The following is a 14968-nucleotide window of genomic DNA, read 5'->3' as shown; positions in this document are numbered from 1 at the left end:
TCTAACTACTGATCCTTCTTTTTTGTTTCCAACTTTTGCATTCTAATCACCAGTAATTATCAGTGCATCTTGATTGCACGTGGGATGAATTTCAGACTGCAGCAGCTGATAAAAATCTTCTATTTCTTCATCTTTGGCCCTAGTGGTTGGTGCATATATTTGAATATAGTCTTATTAACTGGTCTTCCTTGTAGGCATATGGATATTATCCTATCACAGACAGCGTTATACTTCAGGATAGATCTTGAAATGTTCTTTTTTTTTTTTTTTTTTTTGATGATAAATGCAACACCATTCCTCTTCAAGTTGTCATTCCCAGCATAGTAGACTATATGATTGTCCGATTCAAAATGGCCAATGCCAGTCTATTTCAGCTCACTAATGCCTAGGATATTGATGTTTATGAGTTACATGTCATTTTTGATGATTTCGAATTTTCCTAGATTCATACTTCATACATTCCAGGTTCCGATTATTAATGTATATTTGCAGCTGTTCCTTCTCATTTTGAGTTGTGCCACATCAGCAAATGAAGGTCCCAAAAGCTTTACTCCATCCGTGTCATTAAGGTCGACTCTACTTTGAGGAGGCAGTTCTTCCCCAGTCATCTTTTGAGTGCCTTCCAACCTGGGGGGCTCATCTTCCAGCACTATATCAGACAGTGTTCCACTGCTATTCATAAAGTTTTCACTTGTTTGGTTTTTAACGCTTTTCAGAAGTAGACTGCTGGGTCCTTATCCTAGTCTGTCTTAGTCTGGAAGCTCTGCTGAAACCTGTCCTGCATTGTGCCCCTGGTGATATCTGAATACTGGTGGCATAGCTTCTAGCATCACAGCAACCCACAAACCCCCAGAGTATGACAAACTGACAGACACGTGGGGGACCAACCTAAATACTACTACTAGCGAATTTAAATTGATTTTACCTTTATTCAATTCACATTTAATCATTGTATACTTTGTATCAAGGTCAATGTTCAAGTTTGTACAGTAAAATATCTCAGAAATATAGATAGTATACATAGTGAAATAAATGTAGCATTAGAGTCATATACAACCACCAAAGGCAATTCTGAAGGGCTGATAAAGAGTTGGGCATAAGAACGCCAGCTTAGGGAAAAAGTGTATAAGCAGTCACATATCAGTCCTACCATTTACTTCCTGGGAGACAATGGTCCTAATGTAACTTCCCTGAGCCTCATTTTCCCATGAGTAAGATGAGATGGTACCAGGCCCTGCCTAAAGGGATTTTTGTGAGAGTTAAATGAGATAACTCATGAAACACAGCACAACACATGTGTTGAGCACAAATCTGATGAGTGCTAACATTATTATTAGGATGGAAGGACTATATCTGTGTTGGTTTGGGAAAGTTGGGTGGTGGCATACAGAGCTTCAAGATATGGATGAGTTTTGAAGTCTAGTAGTATAACTTTTATTTCCTTTTCCTCACACAGTAGGTCAAGTTAGGTCATCTTTTACCTCTAGCGTTAGTCAATCTGTCTTTCCTCTACCATTTTGGTAGCTCTGTCAACATTCTACATCAGAACCCAGGAACAATTAGTGCTTTTTTTCTTAATTTATTTTTGATTACCATATTTTAGCTTGAGTTTCAGTTTATCTTAGATTTATTACTTCTATCCTTACTCTGTACCCTTAACTGGGTTACAGATATAGAGGGTTGAAAATTCCATGGTCCATGGGGTTGACTCTAGCCTGAAAAGCTGTCCACGTGTAATCTCAGAAATTTCAATCTTTTCATGTGAATTTGAAGCCTTTGGAAAGGAAACCATTCTCTAGTAATCACTATTCTCTGCCATCTTCCTCCTGGCTTTTCCATACGTTACATATATGGACCCTAAAAGTATTTGTGTTTGATAACATCTCATTCACATAGTAACATAAACTATAATTTTTTTTCCCACCATTTTGCTGTCAGTTATTGTACTGTTGTGGCTTGTGTGTTGCTGTTAGGCTGGAAGCTAGGCCACTGGCATTTCAAATACTAGCAAGGTCACCCATGATGGACAGGTTTCAGTGGAGCTTCCAGACTAAGATAGACTAGGAAGAAAGACATGGCAGTCTACTTCTGAAAAGACTGGCCAGTGAAAACCTTTTGAATAGCAGAGGAACTTTGACACAGTGCTTGAAGATGAGTCCTTCAGGTTGGAAGGCATTCAAAATACAACTGGGGAAGAGCTGCCTCCTCAAAGTAGAACAAACCTTAATGACATGGGGCCTTCATATGATGATGTGATATGATTCAGAATGAGAAGAAACAGGTGAGGCCAAGATGGCAGAGTAGTCAGATGCTTCCTGTGGTCTCTCTAACTACAAAGACCTGAAAAAACAAGTGAATTGATTATATATGACAGTCTAGTAGCTCTAAACATCAAAGGCTAAGTTGAGAAATTGGACTGAGCAGCAGGCAGAGGGAGAGACGGTTCAGAAACAACAAAGTGTTGCCTGACCTGACCTGGCAGGAACTGACACACTACAGTCTGGATCAGCTGGCATGTGCAGTGAGGCAAGCAGTGGTGCTTAGGACACGTTTTCCACACGGGGAGGGACAAGCAGTGGAACATTTACTCAAGCCTTCGGAACCTGTGAAAAGTGGCACTCAACTGGTAAAAGATACACACATGTGTCTAACCTACCACACAGATCGAAAAACACCCACTTTGGGAAGAACCTCTCTCCCATTTACCTGCCCCCTCCTCACTCTGCACTGGTCCTAGGCTGGCTTCAGTAATTGGCACATCCCTGGGACAGAAGTAGGACCTGTTATGTGTCCTGAGCCATTCTCCCTGTTATGGAGAGAGAACAAACTAACGAACAGGAAAAAATAATCTGCCAGCTCCCTCAAGCCAGGAACTCAGAGAAGGCACAGCCCCTTTCCCTAGGCACAGGCTTAAGGGGTCCACAGACTTTGAATGCCTTTCACCCCTGCATGGTCTTGTGTGGGCCCAGTTCAACAGCCTAGGCCATCATTAGCATAGTACTACAGGGTGTATACCTGAAGCATATTTTCAACACTATCAGCTGTAAGGTGGAGTGGCAGATTTATGACATTTGACACCACTCTGCCCATTAAACAGGGTCCTCACCTACCCATATCAGGGTTCTGAGGACTGGTGGCTCCACCCATGCCACCTATCCACCCGTGACAGGGGCCCAAGAATAATTGGTGCCCCCCTGTTCTTACAGCCAACAGCATTAGATGCCCATAGTCTGGCTGCAAAACCCACCCGCTCTACACAATCTAGGGAACAGGGACATTCTTTTCTCCCAGACACTCAGGGGCAGCTGTCAGCCCCTGCCTTGCTCAGTGCGTGACTCCCTACTATAGCCAGATATGTGTGCCTATTCCAATCATCCCTGCCCATCTAGGACTATAGGTAAGCACCTGCACCACACATTGGTGACTGATGACCTGGACACTTCAGCTGAATCCATACAAGAAAAGTAAATGGACTCCTGGGCTCACATACCTAATAATAGCTCTAACCATCTGGCAACAGGATGTCAGACCTTCAAAGGCACCAATAATCAAACTAGCTCACATGATCAGCCTATCTGGGCATATCAAAACAAAACAAGAAGGTAGGACACATTAAGGAAACATAAAATAAATAAATACAATAACTTATTGATGACTCAGAGACTACAGTCAATATCAAATCACATAAAAAGGCAGACCATGATGGCTTCAGCAAGTGCCCAAAAACAAGAATCAAGATACCTTCCAGAAGATGATAATTTCTTGAATTACCAGAGGTAGAATTCAAAAGATTAATATATAGAACTCTTCAAGAGATCAGGAAGGATATCAGGCAAAATGCAGAACAAGCCAAGAAACACACAAACAAAACAATAGAGGAACTTAAGACAGTTATACAAGAGCGTAATGACAAATTTAACAGGCTGCAAGAATCCATAGAGAGACAGCAAACAGGAAGACAAAAGATTAACAATAAAATTTCAGAATTAGCAATTCAACAGAAAGTCATAGGAACAGAATTGAGGCAATGGAAGTCAGAATTAGTGAGATTGAAGATAAAGCACTTTACACCAACTTATCTGAGGAAAAATCAAATAAAAGAATTTTTAAAAAATGAAGAAACCCTAAGGATTATGTGGGGCTCTATCAAGAGGAATAACGTATGAGTAATTCTAGTACCAGAATGAGAAGAAACAGCTGCAAACAACCATTAATAATCGGAACGTGGAAAGTACAAAGTATGAACTGGGGAAATTGGAAATCATCAAAAAATTAAATGGGGTTGGGCAGAGACAACATGGTGCTATAGACAGAAGCACCACACCATCCCTCTACACCAAAGACCTGAAAAACTAAGTAAAACAGAATCATCAATCCTGGAACCCTAAGTGTCAAAAGAAGGAATAAAAAACTCAACCAAGTACCAGATGGAATAAGAAATGGACAGAGAACAGAGAACGAGGAGAGCTATGAAGTGGAGGTCCCCTAGCAGATAAGGCAGCATGAACATGTCATTTTGAACCCCTCGGCCACCAAGAACAGAGGGGAGGGAGTACAGGATGGCAACTTCATGGGGCTCCCAGCAGGAGACAGAGAACTCGGTAACCAGGATTACATACTTTCCCGCCCCTCACCCTTTTTCCCTCTGCACAGACTCACCACTTTCTGGTGGGCTGTGTGTCTTTCAGCAGGAGAGAAAATGGCTCCTTGCCACTTGGGTTCACCCTGCCCCCACCAATTCCTTCAGCACAATGTTTTTGTTGTTTGGCTTTTTTTAATTTTGTTTCCCTCAACTCCTTCCTTACCTTTCCCCTGTCTAACTGGCATCATTTGCCATCTCCACTGCTTTTTGATAGGCTGTGCCATGCCACTCAACTAGGAAGCTGCTTCCCCAGTCCAAGTCACCATGCCAGTGGGCTCCCTTGGGGCATTTTTTTAAAAAATTCTAGACTTCTTGACTCTCTCTACTTTCTTTTATTTCCTTTCTCCAGGTGCCATCTCTGCCACTTTTTGGCAGGCTGTGCCACACTGCTTGGCTGGGAAACTGCTGGCACATGCCTTCCACAGTCTGTGCCACAACATTTTGGGGCACCCTTGGGGCATTCTTTCTCTTGGTTTCTTGTCTCTCTCTATCTTTCTTCCTTTCCTTTCTCCCAGCCACCTGGCTGTGTGACACCTGGGCCACTTTGTTACAGGCCGTGCCACGCTGCTTGGCAGGGAGCTGCAGGCACACAGCTTCTCTGCATTGTGAAGCTGGGGCATTTTTTTCCTTGGTTTTCTAGACTGTCTCTACCATCCTTCCTTTCCTTTTGCCCAAACACCTGGCCATGTGTCCTGTCTACACCAGTTTTTGATGGGCTAGGCCACACCATTTGACTTGGAAGCCTCTGGCACCTGGCTTCCCTAGTCCACACTGCCAAGATGGTGGGCTCCCTCAGGGCATTTTTAAAAATTATTTATTTTATTTTTTTTTTGTTTTTGGCTTCTGTTTCTCTCTCTTCTTCTCCACGTACACTTAGCTCCACACATCACATCCTCCCCTTACTCTTCAGCTTAACTACACCATACACTGAGCACAGCACTCCCAAGAACAACAGGTGCAGACCCCTGGACCCTACGTACATTGCCCCGAAGTCCTGCCCTGTTGGCCCCAGTACTTGCCACAAGAGACTCATCCCCATTCCTTCTCCTCACTGGACTTGTTCTGTGGCACCATAGCTGAGCGACCAGCCCTGTCCACCTGGACAAAGTGATAAGAAGTATCATGCCCAAAGTTGAGCAAACAGCAAGGAACGCTCAGCCTGCCTTCCTAGACACAACCAAAAAAATGAAAAAGCAGGGTGAACCAACAAATCTACAATCAGTAAATGATGAAAATAATTCCTGAATGTCCCAAAGACAGCAGACAATATCAAAACATATAAAAAGAACAGGATGACCCCAGAAAGCATCCAAAATAAAACACCAGATACACTTCTGGTAGAAGAAAAGTTACCAGAACTACCTGACAGGGAATTCAAAACTTAATATTTAGGGATCTCCAAAAGATGAAGAAAAATACAGACAAATATAAGGAAAACATAGAGAAAATCATGGAAAATACAGGGCAAAATCATGGAAAAGACAGAGAAAACAATGGAAGAACTCAAGAAAATAGTACAGAAACAAAATCACAAAATAAACAAACAAGCAGAAATCATACAGAAACAATTAGAAATCCAAAAGATAAACAACAAGATTTCAGAAGTGGACAATGCAATAGAAGGTTGTAAAAGCAAATTCGAAACAGTGAAGACAGGATCAATGAAATTAAAACAAATTCTTGGATACCACTTTGTTTGAGGAAAAATCAGAGAAAAGAATGAAGGAAAATGAAGAGCCCCTGAGAACAACGTGGGGTAAAGTCAAAACCAAAACTTTGCATGTGATCAGAGTTGCAGAACAGGAGGAGAAAATAGGACACATAAAGGATCACTGAAGATTTACTGACAGAAAAATTGCTTAATATCATGAAAGATGAAAAGCTGGCCATCCGAGAAGCTCAAAGAACCCCATATATGATAGACCCCAAAAGAAAAACACCAAGACATATCATAAGCACACTTACTAAAAATAAAGACAAGGAAAGAACCCTGAGAACAGCTTGAGAAAAACAAAAAGTCACATACAGATTGGAAACAATAAGACTAAGCTCTGACTACTCGACAGAAGTGATGCAGGCAAGAAGGCAATGGGATGACATATATAAAACTTTGAAAGAAAAAAATTATCCAACCAAGAATAATATACCCTGCAAAACTCTCAGTCAAATACGATGGTGAAACTAAGACATTTCCAGATAAACAGAAATTAAGGGAATATGTAAAAACCAAACCAAAGTTTACCAGAATTATTAAAGGGGGTCATTCAGTTAGAGAACCAACAACATCAAACAACAGCCTGAATATAAGATGCAAGGCCACAACAGCGAGATACCAACCTAGGTAATGAACTCTCAAGGACAAAACGAAATTTAAAAACTACAACAGGGAACCAGAGACATCAATCTGTAAAAGACAACAATGTCAGAACAATAAAACAAGGAATAAATGGTATAAGTATAGAACTCAAATAGAGAAAACAGTCAAGGCAATATCAAGCAATAAAAGACTGGTTCAAACTGAGAAAGATGGGGTAAATTTCAAAATAAACAAAAAAATGTGCTTATCAAAATAAAGAAGAAAAACATAAAGCCTCAGAAAACACAAAATATACAAAAATGAAAGAAATGAATTTAAAAAATCAACAAGCAAGAAATTCAGCATAGGAGAGTAAGAGAAACAAGCAAACAAAAGCCAGCATCACAAAAAAAGCACTACAAATGGACAGCAATAAACTCACACTTATCAATAATCACACTGAATGTAAACAGCTTAAATGCACTGATAAAGACACAGAGAGTGACAAAATAGATTTAAAAAAGAGGACCCATGAATATGCTGTCTACAAGAGATGCATCTTAGAAACAAAAACATAAATATATTAAAAATCAAAGGATGGAAAAAATATATATCAAGCAAAGAGCAACCAAAAAAGAGCAGAAGTAGCAATACTAATCTCAGATAAAATTGGCTTTAAAACAAAATCCATCATAAAAGACAAAGAAGGGTATTCTATAATGATTAATGGGACAATCCACCATAAGGACATAGCCATAATAAATATCTACACACCCAAGGACAGGGCTGTAAAATACATTTAAAAAAACCTCTAACAGCAGTGAAAAGAGAAATTGATAGTTTCACAATAAAAGTAGGAGACTTCAACACAACACTTCAGTAAAGGACAGAACATCTAGAAAGAAACTCAACAAAGATACGGAAGATCTAAAGGCCACAATCAACCAACTTGACCTCATAGACATATATAAAACACTCCACCAAAGAGCAGCAAAGTACACATTCTTTTCCAATGCGCATGGAACACTCTCCAGAATAGACCACATCTTGGGCCACAAAGCAACCCTCAACAAAATCCAAAACACTGAGATAATACAAACTATTTTCTCTGATCAAAATATCATCAAAGTAGAAATTAAAAACAGGAAAAGCAAGGGAAAAAAATCAAGTTCATGGAAAATGAATAACACCCTGCTTAAAAACCCCACTGGGTAATAGAAGAAATCAAAGAGGGAATAAAGAAGTTCCTAAAATCAAACAAGAATGAAAACACATCATACTAAAAGCTTTGGGACACAGCAAAGGCAGTGCTCAGAGGTCAATTTATAGCAATAGATGCAAATTTCAGAAAAGAAGAAATGGACAAAATCAAAACATTAGATACACAACTTGAACAAATGGAAGAAGAGGAGCGAAAGAAGTCCAGAGCCACCAAAAGAAAGGAAATAATAAAGATCAGAGCAGAAATAAATGAAGTAGAGCAGAAAAACAATAAAAAGAATCAATAAGACCAAAAGTCAGTTCTTTGAAAGAATCAACAAAATCAACAAACTGTTGTCCAAATTGATAAAAGAAAAACAGGAGAGGACACTAAAACCCAAATAAGGAATGAAATGGGGGACATTACAACAGATCCAACTAAAATAAAAAGGATCATAACAGAGTACTACAAAAAAACTATATTCCAACAAATTTGAACACCTAGAGGAAATGGGCAAATTTCTAGAAACACATTACCTACCCAAACTAACACACACTGAATTTGAAAATCTGAACAGACTTATAACAAGAGAAGAGATCAGAAAGGTAATAAAAAAAGAACTTCTAAGAAAAAAAGTCCTGGCCCAAATGGCTTCACTGGAGAATTCTGCCAAATATCAGAGAAGATCTTACACTAGTACTACTCAAATTTTTCAGAACATAGAAAAAGAAGGGATACTGAGGAATTTATCCTGTGAAGCCAGCAAAACACTGATACTGAAACCAGGCAAAAAAAACACACCACAAAAAGAAAATTATAGACCAATATCTCTCATGCATATAGATGCAAAAATTCTCAACAAAATTCTAGCCAATAAAATTCAGCATCATATCAAAAAATAATACACCACGATCAAGTGGAATTCATACCAGGTGTGCAAGGATAGTTCAACATTAGAAAATCAATCAATAAAATCCAATACATAAATAAAATAATCACATGATCATCTCAATCGATACAGAAAAGGCATTCAGCAAAGTCCAATACCCATTCCTGATAAAAACTCTCAATAATATAGACATACAAGGGAAATTCCTCCACATAATAAGAGACATCTATACAAAACCAACAACCAACATCATGTGCTTAATGGAGAGACCCTGAAAACATTCCCCTGGAGAATAGGCAAAGAACAAGGATGCCCTTTATCACCACTCCTATTTAACGTTGTGCTAAAAGTCCTAGCTAGAGCAGTTAGGCAAGAAAAAGAAATATAGGTCATGCAAATTGGTATGGAAGAATTAAAACTGTCCCTAGCTGATGATAATATGATACTATACATAGAAAACTCAAAAGACTCCATGAGAAAACTACTGGTACTGATGCAGCAGACTGGCAGGATAAAAGATAAACATACAAAAATCAGTTGGATTCCTATACACCAATAAAGAGAATGATGAAAAGAAAATCAAGAAAACTGTACCATTTATAACAGCCCCTAAAAAAATAAATAAATAAACCAATCTCCCCCCCCTCCCCGCCCCGGTGTCTGTCAGTTTGTCATACTGTGGGGGCTTGCGTGTTGCTGTGATGCTGGAAACTATGCCACCAGTGTTCAGATACCAGCAGGGTCGCCCGTGGAGGACAGGTTTCAGCTGAGCTCCCAGACTAAAACAGACTAGGAAGAAGAACCCGGCAATCTACTTCTGAAAAGTATTAGCCAGTGAAAACCTTATGAATGACAGCAGAAAATTGTCTATTATAGTCCTGGAAGATGATCCCCCCAGGTTGGAAGGCATTCAAAAGATGACTGGGGAAGAGCTGCCTCCTCAAAGCAGAGTCGACCTAAATGACGTGGATGGAGTAAATCTTTCAGGACCTTCATTTGCTGATGTGGCATGACTCAAAATGAGAACAGCTGCAAACATCCATTAATAATCAGAACCTAGAATGTATGAAGTATGAATCTAGGAAAATTATAAAATGAAATGGAACACATAAACATCGATATCCTAGGCATTAGTGAACTGAAATGGACTAGTATTGGCCATTTTGAATTGGACAATCATATAGTCTACTATGCTGGGAATGGCAACTTGAAGAAGAATGGTGTTGCATTCATCATCAAAAAGAACATTTCAAGATCTATCCTGAAGTACAATGCTGTCAGTGATAGGATACTATCCATACGCCTACGAGGAAGACCAGTTAATAAGACTATTATTCAAACATACACACCAACCACTAGGGCCAAAGATGAAGAAATAGAAGATTTTTATCAGCTGCTGCAGTCTGAAATTGATCGCACATGCAATCAAGATGCATTGATAATTACTGGCAATTGGAATGCGAGAGTTAGAAACAAAGAAGAAGGATCAGTAGTTGGAAAATATGGCCTTGGTGATAGAAACTATGCTGGAGATCGAATGATAGAATTTTGCAGGACCAGCAACTTCTTCATTGCAGATATCTTTCACCAACATAAACGGCGACTATACACATGGACCTCACCAGATGGAACACACAGAAATCAAATTGACTACATCCGTGCAAAGAGACAATGGAAAAGCTCAATAACATCAGTCAGAGCAAGACCAGGGGCCGACTGTGGAACAGACCATCAATTGCTCACATGCAAGTTCAAGCTGAAACTGAAGAAAATCAGAGCAAGTCCATGAGAGCCAAAATACAACCTTGAGTATATCCCACCTGAATTTAGAGACCATCTGAAGAATAGATTTGACCCATTGAACACCGGTGACTGAAGACTGGATGAGTTGTGGAAGGACATCGTACATGAAGAAAGCAAGAGGTCACTGAAAAGACAGGAAAGAAAGAAAAGGCCAAGGTGGATGTCAGAGGAGACTCTGAAACTTGCTCTCAAACGTCGAGCAGCTAAAGCAAAAGGAAGAATTGATGAAGTAAAAGAGCCGAACAGAAGATTTCAAAAGGCGGCTCGAGAAGACAAAGTAAAGCATTATAATGACAAGTGCAAAGAGCTGGAAATGGAAAACCAAAAGGGAAGAACACACTCGGTGTTTCTCAAGCTGAAAGAACTGAAGAAAAAACTTAAGCCTCGAGTTGCAATAGTGAAGGATTCTACGGGGAAAATATTAAATGACCCAGGAAGCATCAAACAAAGATGAAGAGAATACACAGAGTCATTACACCAAAAAGAATTAGTCGATGTTCAACCATTTCGAGAGGTAGCATATGATCCGGAACCTATGATACTGAAGGAAGAAGTCCAAGCTGCTCTGAAGGCATTGGCGAAAAACAAGGCTCCAGGAATCGATGGAATATCAATTAAGATGTTTCAACAAACGGATGGAGTGCTGGAGGTGCTCACTTGTCCATGCCAAGAAATATGGAGAACAGCTTCCTGGCCAACCGACTAGAAGAGTCCATATTTATGCCTATTCTCAAGAAAGGTGATCCAGCCGAATGTTGAAATTATAGAACAATATCATTAATATCACACACAAGCAAAATTTTGCTGAAGATCATCCAAAAACAGCTGCAGCAGTATATCGACAGGGAACTGCCAGAAATTCAGGCCGGTTTCAGAGGAGGACATGAAACCAGGGATATCATTGCTGATGTCAGATGGATCCTGGCTGAAAGCAGAGAATACCAGAAGGATGTTTACCTGTGTTTTATTGGCTAAGCAAAGGCATTCGACTGTGTGGATCATAACAAACTAGGGATAACGCTGCGAAGAATGGGAATTCCAGAACACTTAATTGTGCTCATGAGGAACCTTTACATAGATCAAGAGGCAGTTGTTTGGACAGAACAAGGGGATACTGATTGGTTTAAAGTCAGGAAGGTGCGGGTCAGGGTAGTATTCTTTCACCATACCTATTTAATCTGTATGCTGAGAAAATAATCTGAGAAGCTGGACTACATGAAGAACAACCGGGCATCAGGATTGGAGGAAGACTCATTAATAACCTGCGTTATGCAGATGACACAACCTTGCTTGCTGAAAGTGAAGAGGACTTGAAGCACTTACTAATGAAGATCAAAGACCACAGCAGCCTTCGGTATGGATTACACCTCAACATAAAGAAAATAAAAATCCTCACAACTGGACCAATGAGCAACATCAGGATAAATGGAGAAAAGATTGAAGTTGTCAAGGATTTCATTTTACTTGGATCCACAATCAACAGCCATGGAAGCAGCAGTCAAGAAATCAAAAGACGCATTGCATTGGGTAAATCTGCTGCAAAGGACTTCTTTAAAGTGGTGAAGAGCAAAGATGTCACCTTGAAGACTACGGTGCCCCTGACCCAAGCCGTGGTATTTTCAATCGCTTCATATGCATGTGAAAGCTGGACAATGAATAAGACTGAAGAAGAATGGATGCCTTTAAATTGTGGTGTTGGCGAAGAATATTGAATATACCAGGGACTGCCAGAAGAACGAATAAATCTGTCTTGGACGAAGTACAACCAGAATGCTCCTTAGAAGCAAGGGTGGCGAGACTGCGTCTGACATACTTTGGACATGTCAGGAGGGATCAGTCTCTGGAGAAGGACATTAAGCTTGGCAAAGTACAGGGTCATCAGAAAAGAGGAAGACCCTTAATGAGGTGGACTGACACGGTGGCTGCAACAATGGTCTCAAGCATAACAACTATTGTCTGGACGGTGTGGGACTGGGCAGTGCTTTGTTCTGTTTTGCATGGGGTTGCTATGAGTTGGAACTGACTCGACAGTACCTAACAACAACAAAAATAAAATAAAATACTTAGGAATAAATCTAACCGGGTAAGTAAAAACCTATACAAAGAAAACTAGAAAACAACCTGGGTGTCCATCAACAGATGAATGGATAAACAATGGTACCTACACACAACACTCAATGATAAAGAACAATGATGAATCTGCAAAGCATCTCACAACATGGAGGAATATGGAGGGCATTAAACCGAGTGAAATCAGTCAATTATTAAAGGACAAATATTGTGTGAGTCCACTACTAAGAAAACTCATGAAAAGATTTACATGCAAAAAGAAACAATCTTTGATGGTTACAGGGGATGGAGGGGCGGAGAGGGAGAAACACTAAATAGACAATAGATAAGTGGTAACTTTGGTGAAGGGTAAGACAGTACACAATACTGGGAAAGCCAGCACGACTTGTCCAAGGCAAGGTCATGGAAGTTCCATAGACACATCCGAACTCCCTGAGGGAAAAAATTACTGGATTGAGGACTGTGGGGATCATGGCCTCGGGGAACATCTAGCTCAACTGGCATAACATAATTTATGAAGAAAATGTTCTACATTCTACTTTGGTGGAAAGCATCTGGGATCTTTAAAGCTTGACTGTAGTCGTCTAAGATACTCCTCCGGTCTCACCCCTTTGCGGGCAAGGGAGAATGAAGAAAACCAAAGACACAAGCGAAAGATTAGTCCAAAGGACCAACGGAGTACAAGTACCACAGCCTTCACCAGACTGAGTCTAGTACTAGACGGTGCCCAGCTACCACCACTGCCTGCTCTAACAGGCACCACAGTAGAAGGTCCCATCAGAGCTGAAGAAAAATGTAGAACAAAATTCTAACTCACACACACACATGCACAAAAAGACCAGAGTTACTGGTCTAATAGAGCCTGAAGAATCCCTGAGAGTATGGCCCCTGGACACAGTAATGAAGCTCAGTAATGAAATCACTCCTGAGGTTTACCTTTCAGCCAAAGATTAGACAGGCCCATAAGACAAAACAAGACTAAATGGCCATATAAACAAGGACTAGTTTTTTTTTTTTTTAGCAGGCAGGAAGGGACAGAAAAGCTGGTAAGAGGGAACCCAATTTTGAGAAGGGGAAACCTGGCAATACGGAACCCAAGTTTGAGAAGGGGAGAGTGTTGACATGTCGAGGGGTTGGCAACGAATGTCACAAAACAATATGTGTATTAATTGTTTAGTGAGAAAGTAGTTTGTTGTGTAAGACTTCATCAAAAAAAAAGATGGAAAGTCCAAAAAATCTTTCTTAAGCTTATATATATATTTATGTATAAAATATATTAAATATATATATTATATATTTGTAATATATATGTATTGTGTGTGTATATATATATATACATATATATATAATACATTATTATATAAAAGAAGAAAACCCTGGTGGCACAGTGGTTAAGAGTTACGCCTGCTAACCAAAAGGTTGGCAATTTGAATCCACCAGGTGCTCCTTGGAAACTCTCCAGGACAGTTCTGCTCTGTCTTATAGGTTCACTATGAGTCAGAATCGACTCAACAGCAACAGGTTTGGGTTTCTTTGTTTTTGTTTATATAAAAGAAAAAGGAGGAAAAACATTATTCTAAAATTAAAAATATATTTAAAAAGGTATTTTAAAAACGGTTCCAAGAAGAAACATCACCAATTTCTAGACTCTGGAGACAGAGGGCTCTATCTGGGTTATAACACATGGTCCCCACTAAATCAGTATGTGACTCTTAGGACATTCAGGCACAGTTTGACAAAATTTTAGAAGTTGAATGCCTCTAATTTTGTAGAGGTAGTGGAAGGTAGTAGTCTGATGTGGCCTGCCACATTTCTTTGTGACCCACGAATGAACCTTGTACTTAGGACAAGATGTATTGGCCTAGTTTTTTGGATGGGATGTGGGTGTGCGCTAACTCTTTCTGTTGCGTCTAGAGCCAAAACACATCCCATAGCAAATGAGGGTCTATCAGCACATCACTCCCTTCTTGTCCTGAGCACACATCAACATTCTCATAACTGATAGTCAGCACCTGCGTTATATGGCACCTGGTCAACTAACTGCTTTATCTGTTCTAATGAGGGAAT

The sequence above is a fragment of the Loxodonta africana genome, chromosome 7 (assembly GCF_030014295.1).
Source record: "Loxodonta africana isolate mLoxAfr1 chromosome 7, mLoxAfr1.hap2, whole genome shotgun sequence".
In the NCBI taxonomy this organism is placed as follows: Eukaryota; Metazoa; Chordata; class Mammalia; order Proboscidea; family Elephantidae; genus Loxodonta; species Loxodonta africana.
This window is presented reverse-complemented; position numbering follows the sequence as displayed.